Source organism: Cimex lectularius, unplaced genomic scaffold (assembly GCF_000648675.2).
Source record: "Cimex lectularius strain Harlan isolate CLEC.00 unplaced genomic scaffold, Clec_2.1 scaffold217, whole genome shotgun sequence".
Taxonomy (NCBI): domain Eukaryota; kingdom Metazoa; phylum Arthropoda; class Insecta; order Hemiptera; family Cimicidae; genus Cimex; species Cimex lectularius.
This window is the reverse complement of record NW_019392871.1, coordinates 553,564-571,680: the sequence shown is the minus strand read 5'-3', so window position 1 is coordinate 571,680 and position 18,117 is coordinate 553,564. Positions and strand designations below refer to the sequence as shown.

At 34.7% G+C, this 18,117-nt stretch overlaps 1 protein-coding gene across 3 annotated transcripts in view; it reads left to right on the top strand.

Moving 5' to 3' along the window:
- LOC106661479 (thymocyte selection-associated high mobility group box protein TOX-like) overlaps positions 1–18,117 on the top strand; it is a 216,008-nt gene that overhangs the window by 119,169 nt on the left and 78,722 nt on the right. The window lies entirely within an intron of this gene.

The following is an 18,117-nucleotide window of genomic DNA, read 5'->3' as shown; positions in this document are numbered from 1 at the left end:
CGACTACAGAGAAAACGCCTTTGAAGCATCTCTCTAAAGAGCTAGAATTGCGAAATAATTCTTATATCTACATAAGCTTTTACATATGCTAGTCAGCAAAAGTTAAAGCTGCAAACTCGGACCTATTTCATCAGTGTTAGCAAAAGCGTAGATTACGAAAACAACATTTTCAATTGCGGGATAGTGTAATACTTTTTTTTAAGTTATATACTTACTATATGATTAATTTTCATATTGTTAACGCTCTTATATCAAAGATAATAACTTCAGTTCCTCCTAATGAGAATAAAGTAAACACAGTAATAAATATGTCAAGATTTATACAACCGTGTCTGGTTATATTTTATATTGGTTATATTTGGTTATATTAAAGTTAAAGATAAAAAAACTTGTTTTGCTGGCACAGAAACATCCTACATTTGCCCTAAATTGAGTTAAAAATGTAAGAAACAGCGTTTTACATTACAATTATTCACGCTAGGCTCTGGTTTCTATAAAACCGTGTGTGGTTATAAGTTATTAAATATACAGATAAAAACATGTTTCACTGGTATAGAAACATCCTACATTTGTCCTAGATCGAGTTAAAAATGTAACAAACAGGGATTTACATTAGAATTACTCGCGCAAACTGTGTTAAAGACGAGAGGTTGTGTTAGGAATGTGCGTTATCTCATAAGCTCTTTTGAGGTTAGGTTCTAGTTTACATAAAACCGTGTGTGGTTATATGTTATTCAAGTTAGAAACATAGCACGAAACATCCTACAATTTTTCTAAATTGAGTTAAAAATGTAATAAACAGGGATTTACATTAGAATTATTCAGGCAAACTGTGTTAAAGACGAGAGGTTGTGTTAGGAAAGCGTGCTATCTCATAAACTCTTTTGAGGTTAGGCTCTGGTTTCCATAAAACCGTGTGTGGTTATAAGTTATTAAATAATCAGATAGAAACATGTTTTACTGGTATAGAAACATCCTACATTTGTCCTAGATTGAGTTAAAAATGAAACAAACAGGGATTTACATTAGAATTACTCACGCAAACTGTGTTAAAGACGGGAGGTTGTGTTAGGAATGTGCGTTATCTCATAAACTCTTTTGAATTTAGAGTCTAGTTTACATAAAACCGTGTGTGGTTATATGTTATTCAAGTTAGAAACATAGCACGAAACATCCTACAATTTTTCTAAATTGAGTTAAAAATGTAATAAACAGGGATTTACATTAGAATTGCAAACTGTGTTAAAGACGAGAGGTTGTGTTAGGAAAGCGTGCTATCTCATAAACTCTTTTGAGGTTAGGCTGTGGTTTCCTACCACGTGTTATTTGATTATGGAAAGTTCACGAAATAACCAGAAGAGAAGAAAAGTTAATAATTCTGCTTTATACCTTCTTTACAAAGGAAGGTATAACGCAGAATAAAATTACATTTTGTCGGACGATTTCTAGCAGCTGTCTTTTTTAGGTATCTTCGGCTTTAAAAAAAAATCAATTAATCTTTGCTAATCGTGGGCAAAAACTTACAAATCCTTCTTAAAATGGTTTCTAAACAGATTACAGATAAAAACATGTTTTACTGGTATGGAAACAGCCTATATTTTTAATGAGTTAAAAATGTAAGAAACAGAGAACTGCATTAGAATTATTCAGGCAAATTGTGTTAAAGACGAGAGGTTGTGTTAGGAAAGCGTGCTATCTCATAAACTCTTTTGAGGTTAGGCTCTGGCCACGTGTTACTTGATTATGGAAAGGTTCACAAAATAATCAGAAAAGAAGAAAAGTTAATATTTCTGCTTTATACTTTCCTTTACAAATGAAGGTATAACGCTGAATAAAATTAAATTTTGTCGAACGATTTCTAGCAGCTCTGCCTGTTTTAGGTATCTTCGGCTTAAAAAAAAATCAATTAATCTTTGCTAATCGTGGACAAAACTTACAAATCATACTTAAAACTGTTTCTTAACACATTTAGCTCGTTCTCTTCCTAATGATAAAAAAATATAAATGTAAGAATCTGGACAGAAGTTTTAGAAATTGATTAACGACAGATTTTTTTCATTACATTAGTCGTATGCATTGTAGTAGTCCTGCACATAAATAAATTAACAAGAAAATCTAGAACTCCAGCATATCTCGTTTTGAATGTTATTGACCAGTTTACCACAAGTTTTGAACTTTGTAACTAATTCCATTACATTTAGTGGTCTGATTGATCTAATTACTTCTTTTACTTAATTAATCTTTTTATGTAAGTTCTTGATTGAAATGAAAAAGTAGAGTCACAAGCGGGATTCGAACCCGACCTTCGGCTGAATACACCGCTGCTCTAATCACTTGAGTTATCGCGACTTCGATCCACTCGGTCACCAACTCCCCATCTCAACCTACAACTACTAACCTACTATTTGTAACTAATGTTAAAGTTTTACCGTGATATTACAAATTGGAAATTATCATCGAATAAAATCGTAATTAGGTTTTCATTCCTGATAATTTTTTATCGTATCCATTATTTGTTCTAGGCTAAGAAACGATTCACCCCTATGAATTTTTCCCTCCTCCTCGAAGGATTATTGTGTGATCGTGCGAAAAACAAATTCCCTCCCATATCCTCATAAAGTCCCGCTTACAAACCTCAATACACTTCGCAGGAGACGAAATCCCTTTGATGCTCAAAACCCCATCTGCTCTATCCCCCAAAGAAAAAACATTCGCGGCCCTTAACCCTACTGCAGAGTTTTTTTTTAGCAAAATCGATCTCAAAATAAATAATAACATTCTGAATAAGGATAAGTTTCATACGAAGTTATTGTTAAGGTTCATTTGTCTCTTGATAAGTTTTGCTTGATAGACTTTCCGTTTGTGGTAAAACATGACCTGTCACCTCTAGTGATGTTCCGTATGGGGAGTTGGTGTCCGAATGGATCGAAGTCACGATAACTCATTTGATAAGAGCAGCGGCGTATTCAGCCGAAGGTCGGGTTCGAATCCCGTTTGTGACACTAACTTTTTCATTTCAATCAAGACCTTACATAAAAAGATTAATTAATTGAAAGAAGTAATTTGGTCAATCAGACCACTAAATGTAATGGAATTAGTTACGAAGTTCAAAACTTGTGGTAAACTGGTCAATAAGAATCAAAACGAGATATGCTGGAGTTCTAGATTTTCTTGTTAATTTATTGACTTACAAACAAGAAAGAAACTTAAGACGTAACATTATCATTGTAACGGTTTTTTTTATTAAATGAAAGTAGCATTTCTACTTTTATTTTTCATAGTCAACAGGTCTACTAACCAACGGTTTTTACAAAACACCTTTTTCGAGCATAAAACTTTCACCAATCGGACGAGTTTAAACTACCAAATTTACATATATAGCACCCGGCCAAATCGATTAAAGATTAAAACATCACAGAATCTTTAACTAAAAATCTTTAATGGTATCTCGTTTAGCCATTTGATTGGGAATTGAGTAAAAAACTCATCAAAACAAGTCGGACGTTAAGTCGAACTAGCTCGACTTTCTCCAAAAATCAAAAACCAAATTTCCTCCTTTTTCTACATCGTATTATTGCAGACGAGAAAAACGCACAATTAAATCAATCTCAAAGTGTAAGAATTGCAAAAAAGTCTCTTGGATTAATTATAAATGCAGAAGAAGTGCGTAGTAAAAATACGATTTAGCAAGTAAAAGTTTTGTTTTATTTGCTTAACTACACATTAAATCATGTAAAAATAAGTTAAAACGCTCTCATTTTGTTCTGTAAAAATAATGGAACTAGATGGCTTACATAGATTATAAAATGCTGGGAAAGTTAATCAGTTTGGTACGAGTAAACGTAGATGTAGATGTAATGTTCGGGATATGTAATACTGTGCCTTTTAAGAGCTATCCTCCGTTCTATACTTGCACATCAGTGAGTTCTAGTTCAGCAAGGAGCTTGATTAGTAGGGCCCGGTCTAAGTGGTTGAATTTCTTCTACGGTTATATTGTACATCCCAAAACACTTCCTCCTGCTAGCAAGTGTGGAAAAACAATTACTACTAGTTGTCTTGGTCTTTCCTCTTCTTCTTTGCAGAATCTGCGCGTATTGTGTAACACCAATCTTCTTCAGACGCCCTTTCAGTCTGCAGTGCCCTGCGGAGATATCTTTGTTTAAAAAACGAACACAATAGCCTCTCCAAAGTAAATGCGATGATGTAGAAAACAATTTGCTTTAAACGAATGCAGGTGATGTGCGGGTTCATTGAGAAGTGGGACATTAAAATTTCCAATTTTGACAACTAAGGCCGAAGTTACCTTTTCTTTCTGATTAACTGGGAGAAAGGGGCGGACGAGTTCGATTAACTGATATTAGCAAGTCCGAATGAATTACCATCCATTAAACTCTGACTTCAAAGCAGGTTCGAAACTTCATTTTCATTTAACTAAAGTAATTTATAACTTTTCTCCTCCAAACTGAAAAGTTGTTTGTATTAATAGCTGAGGAAAACCCGTCCCTCGGAACCCCTTTTAATGAATTACGGTCGAAATCTTTTTACTTAAATTACTTATTTTCGCCGGCTTAATCGCATTATTTGAAACTTTGTTGTTTTTATTTCTACCGATGATTCGCAAGTCGTCCTCCTACAAGAGAATATTTAAGTAACTGCTATTAAAATAATCCAAACTATTATTAACAATATAATATTCATTCATGTTCTTTTCTTCTTTCGAATTTTGAAAAATCAACAGCGATTTTCCGATTAATATATCCATTAAATTTCATTAGGTTTCTTGGTCCGCTTGACCAAATAAATTCTTTTCAATTTATTAAGGTTTCGATTGAGATAAAAAATGGCAAAAAGGAAAGAAAATTAAAAAGACGAGGTTGAGCTGGGAAGTTAATGTGCGAGTGGTTCGAAGTCACGATGGCTCAAGTGGTAGAGCAGCGGCGTATTTAGCGGTAGGTCGAGGGTTCGAATCCCGCTTGTGACACTGACTTTTTTTATCTCCACCAAAACCTTAATAAATTGAAAAAAAAAATCCATTAAAATGTGAATGAACCCTAGGAATAGGTATAAAAGAGGTGGCTACAAAGCCTTCTGCACCTCCAGTAGATCTAGTGTGCACTTCTGTTTTATAACTCAGTGACCAGCTCCAGGTGACTAGCTCCATAGCCTTGCCAACGACTCCTTAGTATAGGATCTTGCTTTCCTTTCTAGTTACAAGAAATCTACACACCCTCAGAAAATCATAGAAACATACAACAGTCTCTTCTTCCTGTTACTATCTGCACAACGAAACTTCTGTTTGTATCATCCTTAGGCGGCAATGCCAGACCAGATCCTTAACAACTTTTTTCGAGGTTATTTCAACTACGAGTTTCTATGAGCTCCAGGGTGCCTGTGTTTTTAAAATAAAACGCATATTTCTAAGTAAGTTGGGTCCCACTGACCCTCCCTAAAACAATTACTAAAGCACAACTACATGTTACTACATATGAGGTAAAATATACATTAATAAACAATTAACAGTTTATATTTTTATTATTTATTAAACATATTTAGAGTTTATATTTTTTTCTTGGTTTACCTAACTATGAAACTAGTTTTGAGTTGCCAAAAAAATTTGGTTATAAGGTTAGCCTCAAAATGATGATGAAATGGCTCTAACTCCACAGATTTTTCCTTAATTATTGTACGGTGGTTTCCTTTGTGTGCACTTTTCGGAAGCTCTTCACGTTAAAACTTAATGCTTACTATCGGACCTTTTATCATCCTGATGGAAATAATGAATTTAAGCTTTTCATTCAATTCTTACGCCTTCACGGGCTTGTATTAAGACAAATTAGAGTCGCAAGTTGTGCTTTAGTATTTCCAGATTCGAAAAAGTGCCCAGGAGGTATTGAAAGGTCACCCCTTGGGGTACGATGCACTGGTGCGCTTTATCGGTATCGAGCATTGCGATTTGTCACGAGACTATAATGAGTTTTCCAACTAATTTTAAATCTGTCCGATCGAGTCGTTGGCAACCCGGTCTGAAATCGAGCGAGACCGCTTTTCTATGAAAGTAAATTGCTTTCGGAAGCCCGGGCAACAAAGCGATTAAAGGAATTCCATAAATTACTAAGGCGGTCATCATTTCAAACCCACTAACTCAATTTACGCCCTGATTAATTGTAAACAAACTCTTCACAAAGAAACTCTGAACATTTCAGTTTCAAATGGAATTGAAAATTGAAACTGTGCTTTGAAAGGGTAAAAATTCAAGTTAAACTGAGCATACATTTCATTATTTTTGTGTTGGAAAAACAATTTTTAAATTTAAATTTCCAAACTTCTGACGTTTCTAAATTGTATTGAGACGTTGCGAAATTGTTTGATAACTTTACAATGATAAATAAGATGAGTAGACAGATGTCTAATTGATTTGCAATATTAATGAGCCTAGTGGTTTCCCGAGCAGAATTACTTAACTAATTTAATACTACTTAATAAGTTAATGTTTCAACTAATGACAGTTTATGGAAACCTTGTTTAATAATTGTTCTTACATAAAGTACTACGATCTTTTCACTTCCAACCTCGTCGCGATCTAGTTGGATATTGCTTGTTAGCTAGCCATCATAGGGTTGGAACGATTGCACATCTAAGAGCCTGATGTATGTCATTTTAACTTCTGCAATTAGGTTGTTAAGGTTATTTATCTAACATAATAATAATGTGTGAAATTTAGAAGCCGACTAACAGCTGAGGTGGACGTGTTTGTGCTTCGTGATGTGATCTTTCACGCGTATTTTTCAATTTGCAACCATTGGAGCGTCTCGATCTGCTACAGACTCTCTGCTTTTGTGCAAACACTAAGTCGATATCGTAAGTTAAATTACAAGCCTCTTATTTGTACTTCAAGCCGTCAATTAAACATGCACACCAGACATGTAATACATTTATGTATATACAAAATCACCCTACACAAGCATAGAAGTCAGGTTACATTCAATCCTCCAGAGTACTCGATATTCCTCGGGGTGGTTGAACAACTCCTTCCTTTCACGCTAATAAATTCCATTCCTTCAAATAAATTAACATAAACATAGAAATCTGGTCACATTCACTCCCCAGGGTGCTCGATAGTATCTGGTCCCATTCACTCCCCAGGGTGCTCGACATTCCTCCAGTCGGGGTCGAACCAACTCCAGTCTTGCTTTTAAATTAATTGTACTAACCCCATTATTTGTGTAGTATGGGGCTAATGAAGAATCAAGACCCAAGGTGCCCCAGTAGTACCACGAGTTTTCGGTTGTCTTGAGATGTCAAAATTGTACGAATTAACATGTGTTAGTCCCTTGACACTAGGTTAGCTGACAAATAATGTTATTCCCACCAGATATTTTATTTTATACGAGCGACTTGTCAGTTTATGATCGGGGTATCCCACAGTTTCTGAGGTTGTATGATCAAAATGCAAAATTGGCATTTTTACTTTTCTGGGTTGAGTGAATCGAACTATTGGTCAGTTTTGGTGATCGTTGTTGCTCCCAATTTGTTCATTATTATTTCTCAGTGCTTATTGTTTGTTTGAAAGCGTGTTGTTGAAGATTCTTTTAAATTCAGCTATTTCATCTGCAATTTGAGCCATGATGTTATTGTCTAATAAAGTAGGATGTAGTTAGCAGGTTCAGGAAAGAGCTTAAAATGCTTCCTTGATATACCCCCGTTATTGTCACTTGACAGGGAAATTATTTGTTAAACAGGACTGGATTATTCTGTATGAAAGTGTACACAGGTGTAGACAGGCAGAATTATATTTCCCAATAAAATCCTTGATGCCAGGCATTGTCAAAAGCTCTCTCTAGAAACTAAAAAACTCAAAAGGCAAATCTTTAGTTTTGTATACGTCAGAGAAGAAACAAAAAAAGTAATGGTCTCTCCAATGATTTAATTATGTAAGGTTTACATGATGAAAAATTAAAATAAAATTTAAAAAAATTGGTTACTTACAAATGGTTAGCAGAATGTTTATGAAATTATACATACATAATCCCCTACACTGAATAAGTATGTACGTTTTGTTGTTTTATGTCATAAGTAAACAAAACAGTGTACGCACTTAGAAATAAAATATGAAACATAAATATAACATATTTCCCCAGTTTATTAAATCCATAGGGCACAGATTCATAACAGATTTCAATCCGACAACCGACCAAAAGGGATCCTATTCAATGCTAGCAACAAAAGCCCGAATAAAAAGAGATTTCCATTTTAATCACAGGATAAAAAGTAGTGAAACATTCTGCAAAAAGGAGAGAGTCAAATTCGTTTAGGAAAAGATAGTATTCATGAAGTTCGGACGGCAGAATGCGAATCACGTTCCAATCTGTCTAGCGCAAGCTCTCGTTTCACGTACAAAAAGCACCATGTGAATAAATGGGCCAGTTTAATCCTGAAAAACAGGTTGTATCGACTGGAAGTTGGAATGTAATCTTGCACATTCTTGTTCTCATTATTTGCCATACTGGTTCTCGAAAGCGTGACTAACCCCCTGGAATTTATCTCCGACGTTATTTACACTCCTATAATTTTTTTTTTTTCAATTTGTCACCAAATTTGTTACCCTTAACAGTGACAAACATTTTCAAAACGTTATAAACTGGATATCTTTAATACAAATATATATTTAGTAGCTTGTAATTAATTACGTTTCAATTACCCCGAGCAATATCGAGTACTCTCGGGTAGTGTGAATTCTAATCAGATTATCATGTTTCTAGCTTCCTTTGTATTTATGTGTATTTGTGTTATTTTATACGCAATTGAGACCCGGAGGTACAGAGAGAAAAAAAGTTGTAAAACCCAACTTTAACTTTTTATTTAACCTAATAAAAAAGCAAAAAGAAAAATGCAATGTAATTTGGTTGTTAACGATTTTTATTTCTGTTTTTTATGTGTTTTGTTTGATTTTAACGTTAAATTTTTCTTTTTGTGCTTTTTTATTATGTTAAAGTTGGGTTTTACAACTTCTGTATTATTGTTCTATTTTGTCTGTGTTTAGGGTAGATATTTCATACATTTTTCTGCTTTAGTTCTTCGCTATGTTTATTGTCTCTTTTTATGTGTTTCGTTTCATTTTTATTTCTTATTGTGCTTTTTTATGAGGTTAAAGTTACTAAATAAATTTTGCCCAGGACAAAATGTTGAATTACTACATTAACCCCATCCCCCTTGTTCACGCCGTCACCACTCTTTTACCATTTAACATAAAATTTCTGCAGTTTGGTTCGATTTAATTAAAGAAAAGGGTACAAGCTAGATTCTTAAACGCAAAAGTTTTTAGGAAATTTGACAAGCTCTACCGTGAATTTTTCAATGAGGTGGCAAATTTAGTTTTTTACAAATTTTAAGTTGTTGCAGTTTTAGCAGATTTAGTGTTTTTTTAATAAAAATTAAATTTAAAGTTCTAGATGGTACCTTCTAAAAGTAAATTTGATGTTCTTTTCAATGTTTTCGTATCCAAAAACAAATAGTTCAAGAAGTACGAGTAGATTTATGCTCAAACCCGTGTATAGTTGAAAAAAACATAAAACGTTGAAATCTGCATAAGACCATGGTTCATACGAACCATTTTGTCATTCTGTAGTTGTGAAATTCACTGGCAAAACTTGTGACGCGAGTACTCTGACGTCCCGCACAACTAACCTAATTGAGAGTCGATAGGGTTCTCAATATTCCACCATCGGTCCTCTCACACTATACATTCACGCTAATAAATACATTCACTCTCAATATATGCTAGGGAAAAACTGTCAGTACTAGATAAAATAAAGTAACCCCCTGGAAAGAGTACTCAGATGCTTACTGCCATGCTCAAGCATAATTCTCATATCGGGTAGCATTCCAGTGCTCTCTCTATATGGAGCCAAAGAATTACACCCCTCAATCAGGTGGAACATATCGAGCAACCTTTTCCACATGTGTGGTGTTTAGTGACCGTTAGTTGATGATTATTTGCAGATCGTGAGATGCGGTCTGGTGTCACGTAGGTTTTAGAAAAACATTTTATTTATCGTGCCGACGTTTCGATCTTTATTGAGATCATCTTCAGGGCCTGGGATTTATAAACATTGTTTAAATTGTACAAATACATGTAGGAGTGAAAAAATGAATTTATACAATGCTAGAAATTTTAGACTCAATCAAAGTATCTGTACTCATTCAAAGTGTTTGTTTTCTATGTAGAAGTTGTGTTGGTGTTCAAAATGGTGGGTAGCCAGTGGTGTAGGATTTTGTTTGAGTTTTTGCAGCCATAGATGTGTTGCATTACTCTCTTATCCAGATAATGGGATGTAATTCCGATGTAAGTTGCCGGACAATATAAACAATTGATTTTCTAAATTTCGTCAGACTTATTTGTTACTGGTGTGAAATCTTTAATTTTGCAAAAAAGTGTGTGAATTGTTTTATAGTTTTTAATAATAGTTTAATAGTTATATAGTTTTTAATCGTTGGGACGATAAAAAAAATGTTTTTCTAAACCTACGTCAATATCTCACTGGCACTGTCAACACGACATACAATAATGACACATCTACACAGAAACAAACACTTTGAAAGTGAGTACAAATACCTTGATTGAGTCTAAAATTTCTAGCATTGTATAAATTCATTTGTTCACATCCTACATGTATTTGTCCAACTTAAACAATTTTTATAAACCCCAGACCCTGAAGATGATCTCAATAAAGATCGAAACGTTGGCTCGATAAAGAAAATGTTTTTCTAACAACACACAAGACCGCATCTCACGACCTCCAGATAATCTTTTCCACGTGATGGGCACGTACGAGGTCTTTGGCCCAAACTCGCATGGCTTATTCTTAATCGCGCGAGGATGACCGTTCTTCTACGAGTAAGATGTTCCGAGGGACATCTGTCGATAGTGCTATCGACACCGCTCAAAATTCATTTTGGAACTTTTTTTTTAGTTTATCTTCGATAATTTGTTGAAGTCGTGAGGAGCGGTGAAGAATGGGGTAGTTTAGAAAAACACCTTTTTCATTTTTTTTTCTAAACTACCTCATTCTTGACCTCTCCTCACGACTTCAACAAATTATGAAACAACAGGTCACTAAGAAACACACATTTTATCTTTAATGTTTAGCATTTTGTAATGAAATCATATTCCAATTCTAAAGAGAATTATTTGTTAAAAAATTTCCTTGCCTTCAAATTAATCAATGTTATGTCGCTACATAAGGGAGGTAAGGAATGGTTTTAATGGCTAATCTCATTTAACGCCGTCATAACTATTAATATATTGAATTACTTAAAACACTAAACGCTCTAATGCTGCCTTCACCCTTTTGAATGCTGTTATAGTCACACATAATTTATCCTATCCTGCTGTGTAATGCAGTTAGTTAAATAATTTTGTCATTTGAAAAACAAAAAACTAAGGAAATATTGTTAGTTTAATTTGAAAATTAGGACTAAATACGTTACGTACAGTCTCAGTGTATCAGTTGTTTTATTTATCCTTTGTGTAAAAAATACACTCCAATGAAAAAATTCATAACGATAATTAGATAAATACCAATTGTTTTTGTAAAGCCTATTTGTTTAAAAGCCAAAAACTTTTGTTTTTATTGTAAAGCTTTAAGGCTCTTTTTTCATGGATTTCTTTAAGGTTACGGTCTTAACATATATTTTTACTTCAAATTCTTTAAATCCGTTGATAGGTTTTTTATAACAGAAATTGGCACTTTTCAACATAAAATTATTTCTTAATTAATTATTCTTTCTAAAGTTTTGGTTGAGATAAAAAACTCAATGTCAGTATGGAAGAGCATCGGCGTATTTAGCCGAAGGTCGTGTGTTCGAATCCTGCTCGTGACACTGACTTTTTTATCTCAACCAAAACCTTAGAAAGAATAATTAATTGATTGAAAGAATTACCTTAGTCAATCGACTACGAAAACGTAAATGGATTAATATTTAAAGTAAAAGAAGTCTCATTTCACTAATAGCTCCCCGGCCACATAAGTCGCTGAGAATTCAATCCTGATTACGCGACATTTGAAAAATGGGAAAAAGGAGGGAAAATTCAAAAGGTGGGGTTGAGATGGGAGGTTGGTGTCCGTGTGGATCGAAGACACGATAGTTCAAGTGGTTAGAGCGATATATACAAGATATAAATAGTAATATATCTGCAAGGTTAGTTTGGTAACTCCGATCCACTGGAGGAATGACAAATCAAAAGTGCGTCGGTGGTCGCAACACGGAACGCGCTCATCACTGTAAGGTAAAGGTCCCGGGTTCGAATCCAGCGGCCCGACATACTTACAAATGGTTTTTTTTTTTCAAAAACACCGGCACCCTGAGGCTGACAGACAAACCAACATTTACAATTATTTGTAACGACAAAAATAATAAACCTTAATAAATTTGATTTATAATTCTAGATTAATTGATTAATAAATTCGAAAAATGGCAAAAAGGAGGGAAAATTCGAAAGGTTGTAGGTTGAGATGGGGAGTTGGTGTCCGAGTGGATCGAAGTCGCGATAGCTCAAGTGGTTAGAACAGCAGCGTATTTAGCCGAAGGTCGTGGGTTCGAATCCCGCTCGTAACACTGACTTTTTTATCTCAAATAAAAACCTTAATTGATTGAAAGATATTAATTGGTCAAGCAGATCACGAAAACTAGTGAATTTAATAAGTTAAAATGAAGTATATCTTCACTAAAGCTCTCCGTGGCCATCTCATTTGTCGCCGAGAATCAAATAGATTACATGACATTTGAAAATTGGCAAAAAGGAGGGAAAATCCAAAAGATGGGATTAAGATGGAAAGTTAGTGTCCGAGTGGATCGAAATCGCGATAGCTCAAGTGGTTAGAACAGCAGCGTATTTAGCCGAAGGTCGTGGGTTCGAATCCCGCTCGTGGCACTGATTTTTTTATCTCAATCAAAAACTTAGAAAGAATAATTAACTGATTGAAAGAAGTAACTTAGTCAATTGACAACGCAAACGGAAATGGATTGTTTCTTAAATATAAAATAAAATAAATCAAAATACAGTCAATTGTAATCCGCTGTCATTATCCGTCTTTCAGCTCGATTGCAAGCTAGTAGCTACTCCTAAGGATGGCTGTCGACAAAACCTTGCACCTCAATTTCTACCTCAGTCAAATTGTTCAATTTTGAGTTATTAATAATTTGGAGGAGCAAGATCAAGTTTACATTGCGGATGTGGCAGGAATTCGAGTCCATAAAATTTTCCAACTTTTACTTGGCCCGACAAGAAGTGTCTGGCGTAACGTTATCTTGCTAGGACATACAGTTACATAACCCCTTTGCAGTTGGCCAAATTTGTCGTGGGCGTTTTTTTTTTTTTAATTTTTTGTAACCTTCCTATTTCTCAAAATTGCACAGCTCTTGTAGTAATGGCTGTTTGGTCTACGTTGAACTGACAGCGAGTTTGTTAATAGACTCAACAGAATCAGGAACTGCTTTCTTCGATTCATATGTAGCTCTTTAAAGACAAACACCTAATTCTTAATCCTGGTTTGAAATGGGTGTATATCTGGTATAGCAGACTATATAGTTTTTGGTTCTTCCTCTATCAAACAATTTTTTCCCATTCTCCCTCCTATATTTTTAATCTGTTGACATTTAAGTCTTCTATAACACTCGCCCGCCCTTTTAATCTCTACCCCCTTCATATAAATCTACCATTTGCACTTTAACATTTTTGTGCTTTTTTGTTATTCAAGGCCCAGAATAAAATGTATTTTCTTCTTATTTTTCTTATTTAATTGGATAAGAGACACAATCGTATCACGTCACATAGATCGAAATAAGTAATAATTTGAAGGTGTATTATCTGGACTGGTGATGGTGGCAGGAGTTCGATCCCATGAAGATCAAATTTTTACCAGTAATTAGTCCAGGGTATCATGAGAATTTTATAACTTACACCATTCCACTACACTTTCTCACCAGGTACCTGGGTCATAATTTTGAACCTTCCCCTTAAATTGCATAAGGCGATTAATTGTATCTTTCGAGCCTCCGCTCTGTCTGGCAAGTTTGTGGTGGATTTTATTCTACATCTTGCTGAAGACCTATGTCCATGCCCGTTGATGGTCGATCGGAGCCCCTCCTTGTTTTCCAAGGGATTATCTCCCCTGTTACATTTTACAGCGAATGAAAAATAAAGGCCATCTGGTCAAAACCTTTATCTTCAGTTTTAATAAATTCACACGCCTCACACGCCGTCTAAGCGGTTGTAAATATTTTAGTCCAATAATCTTTTACCATGGGGAGAATTTTGTCAGAAACTTTATTTTTGAACAGATTTAACTGGACTAAAGTTCTTTTCATAGCTTGTCGAACCTGAACTTATAAGCATGGTAAAGGGGGAGTAAGCATGTATTAATTAACCGTAAATATTAAACATTGGTCATTTGAACTCATGTATTTGATAAAAAAAGGTCATTTTTTATATAAACGCCTGATTATTCACATAATTGGTTGTCGTAAGACGGTTTATTAAATATTCGTGCAATAAAGAAGGCGTTTTCGTAGATGTTAGCGCATCTTCCCCGATAATCCGTCACGTAGACTAAAATGAGTTTAAGGTTTTACTAATGTGTTTCGGAAAGGCAATGGTGCCAGGGATGAGGCATCCGAGAATAAGATTTACATAATTGGAACAAACATGGGGGTTGGGGTGGGCATGCCTATAAGGGTAGAATGTAATCTAATTAGTGAACCTCTCTTCTCCGATCATGTTACACGCTACACTTAACCATTAAGTAAACTAACGTTGGTTCCTTACTGATCGAAAACCGCTGAAATTATCGGGCCGAAAATCAAGTCGTCCTTGTTCACCGGGCTTGATTAATGCCCCCCTCGCCTAAGTCTGACGGTGAACGCGGTCGGGGGAGGGGCCTTATTATTTCTGCCAAATTGGAAGAGGGTTATTTTAGAATGGGTTATTAACGCTCTTCATATTAAATTGCTTATTCTACATAATCAGTGATATTGGTGAAAGAAAGAAACACTACATGCTACGAACATTTCTACACTATGAATATTATATTTTACAATTTTTGGAGAGGCTTTCAAGTCCGTCGTGTTTAATATGGAGATTCAATCAAAAGCAACATTCAATTATTATTCAAAACCGTCGACATTCCTTTCTAATCGGACGTTTAGTATTCAGTTTATAAATAACTCACTGTAACGTACATAATTTGTAATAGATTTATCTTTAATTCTACCACAAAAAAAACGGTGAAAATAAAACGAGACTTACAATTATTAATTTGCGTTAATAACAGTCATATGAATCCATTTATGTTTAGTGATCTAATTGACCATATTAATAATTTCAATGAATTATAATTTTTTATGTAAGCTCTTGGTTGAAATGAAAAAGCCAGCGTCACGAGCGGGATTTGAACCCACGACCTTCGGCTCAATACGCCGCTGCTCTAACCAATTGAGCTATGGTGACTACGATCCACTCGGAAACCAACTCCTCATTTCAACCCAACATGGGCAAAAAGAGGTAAAATGCGAAAGATAGTAGGTTGAGATGGAGTTGGTGCCCGAGGGGATCGAAGTCACGATAGCTCAAGTGGTTAGAGCTGGCGGCGTAATGAGCCAAAGGTCCGAGGGTTCGAATCCCGCTCATGACACTAGCTTTTTCATCTCTACCAGAACTAATCTCAACCAAAAACCTCGATAAAAATAATAATTATTTGAATATTTTTTGGATGGTTGGATTCATACAATATACCTGAACTTAAACTTTAAGCTAGATTTTATAAACCTTAGATCCTTTGATGACGTAAAGTTGATTTTGAATGAGAGATGTCTTTAAATTATATACATTATTTTATATCTGATTTTGTAGCCTGTCTAGCTTTGTCCAAACGATATATTTGATGAAATGTTTTACTTACCATTTTATATAAGTTCATTAGATTTGTGGTCCGATTGGCCAAATAAATTCGTTCAATTAATTAATCTTTAAGTAAGGTATTGGTTTAAATAAAAAAGTCAGTGTCACGAGCGGGATTCGAACCCACGACCTTCGGTTCATTACGCCGCCAGCTCTAACCACTTGAGCTATCGTGACCTCCATCCTCTCGGACACCGACTCCCCACGTTCATTGAAGTGATATGAATGCTGAATTTTCCCAGCCCTGCTTGATCTTTTGAATAAATATCGTCTTGAGTAATTTCTGAGTACAAATCAGCTTATTTTGAAGATCTTAGAAGTATAATGATTATTGTCCGTAATTGCATTGTGTAATAACAGCCCTGCTTCGGTTAATCTTGATCTTTAAACGAGGGCGTTGCATGCCACGCAATCGTGTTCTCTTCGTCTCAGAAATTATACCTCCTTCTCATTTTAAAGCATGTAATACAACCGTATATCTATAAAATATAATATATTATTATTCATTTTAACATAAAGGTTGGTAACATTTAGAAGTAAATTTAAATATTTAATAACATCGGTCGATTGTAAGGCAGGACGGGTTGAAACGACATTTTCCTTTTTTTTTAAAGGTCATAAAGATATGGATTTTTATAACGCATTTTACTCTGAGAGATATATTTAATTTTGTTATTTACTGAGAGAACTATACCCTTAACTCTATATAAAAAAAAGCATTTTTTTAACAATGCTTATTTCTTTTTTTACTTAGTATTATTAAGTCAATAAATATTTTTCAGCTTAGCTCATAATAAAACTAGGAGGATATATTTTATTAAACAGGAATGAAAGATTTTTCGTCACACATTCTCTTTCTCTTTCTCACTCTCTCTCGCTCTCTCTCTCTCTCTCCCTCTCTCTCTCTCTCTCTCCCTCTCCCTCTCCTCTCCCTCTCTCTCTCTCNTCTCTCTCTCTCTCTCTCTCTCTCTCTCTCTCTCTCTCTCTCTCTCTCTTTCTTTCTTCCAAATTTGATAATTTAATAACAGCCTATTTAAAATATGTATATATATATAAGTATCCCAATTGAAGTCTACGATTAGACACTTGTGCTAATCATTACTGTTTTATTTATTTATTGTACCTAAATTATTTGATTAAATTTTTATTTTGTACATAATATTTGAAATATAGTAATTTCAAATGTCATTGTGTAAAACATTTAATGTGACGGAACATTATAAATTATAAATAGTGAAAGTTTATTTAGGCCTACTAAATAAAGTTATTTTTATTAAAAAAACAATACTTAGTCTTCGAGAAGTCATAATTTTATTTGTTTTTATATATATTTAACAAAAATGATTAGGGGTAATTTTGTATTAATTGGCTTATTTATTAAATATTGTTTGTTTTCCACAAGCATGTCCGAAATTTTCTCGTTTTCTTTCTTAACCTTCCGAAAGATTTCCGAAGTTCTGATCAACTAATTTTACCTGTTAAGGATGTTCCCTGAATAATGGATAGAGTCACGTTTAGGATTGGACTGTCGGAAAAATTTAAGTAAACTTATTGACCCCGTAGGATAGAGTCCGCTTAAAGGGGAACTTTATCACTAGGGACGAATTGAAGGTCCCATCTATTTAACTTATCCTGGAAAATTGGAGTTTAATCCGTAAAATAATTGCCCAACGGAAAATATATTTTATATCGAACGTCGCGCAATGAAATAAAGTTTCTGGTCGTCGAACGATTTGTGAGAGCGGAGACCGTCATAAAGCGAACTGGTTTGTTCTCGGAAATGTGTCAAAATTAAACAAACGTATTCATATCTCTGCGGTACAATAAAAGTCCTAAAAAGTGAATTCCACAATTCTAATTTTTTTTCAGCGACACAACGCTTTGTTTATTGTTATTTGTTGTTGAAAGTTTTAATCGCCGTTAGGCCACGTACGAGCTGAGCAAATATAAAGAGAAGCGCGCAGCCACCCCACGTCGAGGCGCACCATATAGAAAATAATACTCGGCCCCATTTCTATTCATGTATTCCCGGCGTGTTCTCTAGGCTGTCATATAAACTGGCTGGATCAAGTTAGTGATGCCGGCTGCGAAATACTGTTTCTAATACAACTCATTAAACTTGTGTAGTTTCCGAATTACTTTCCCATTACCGACTAAGGCAG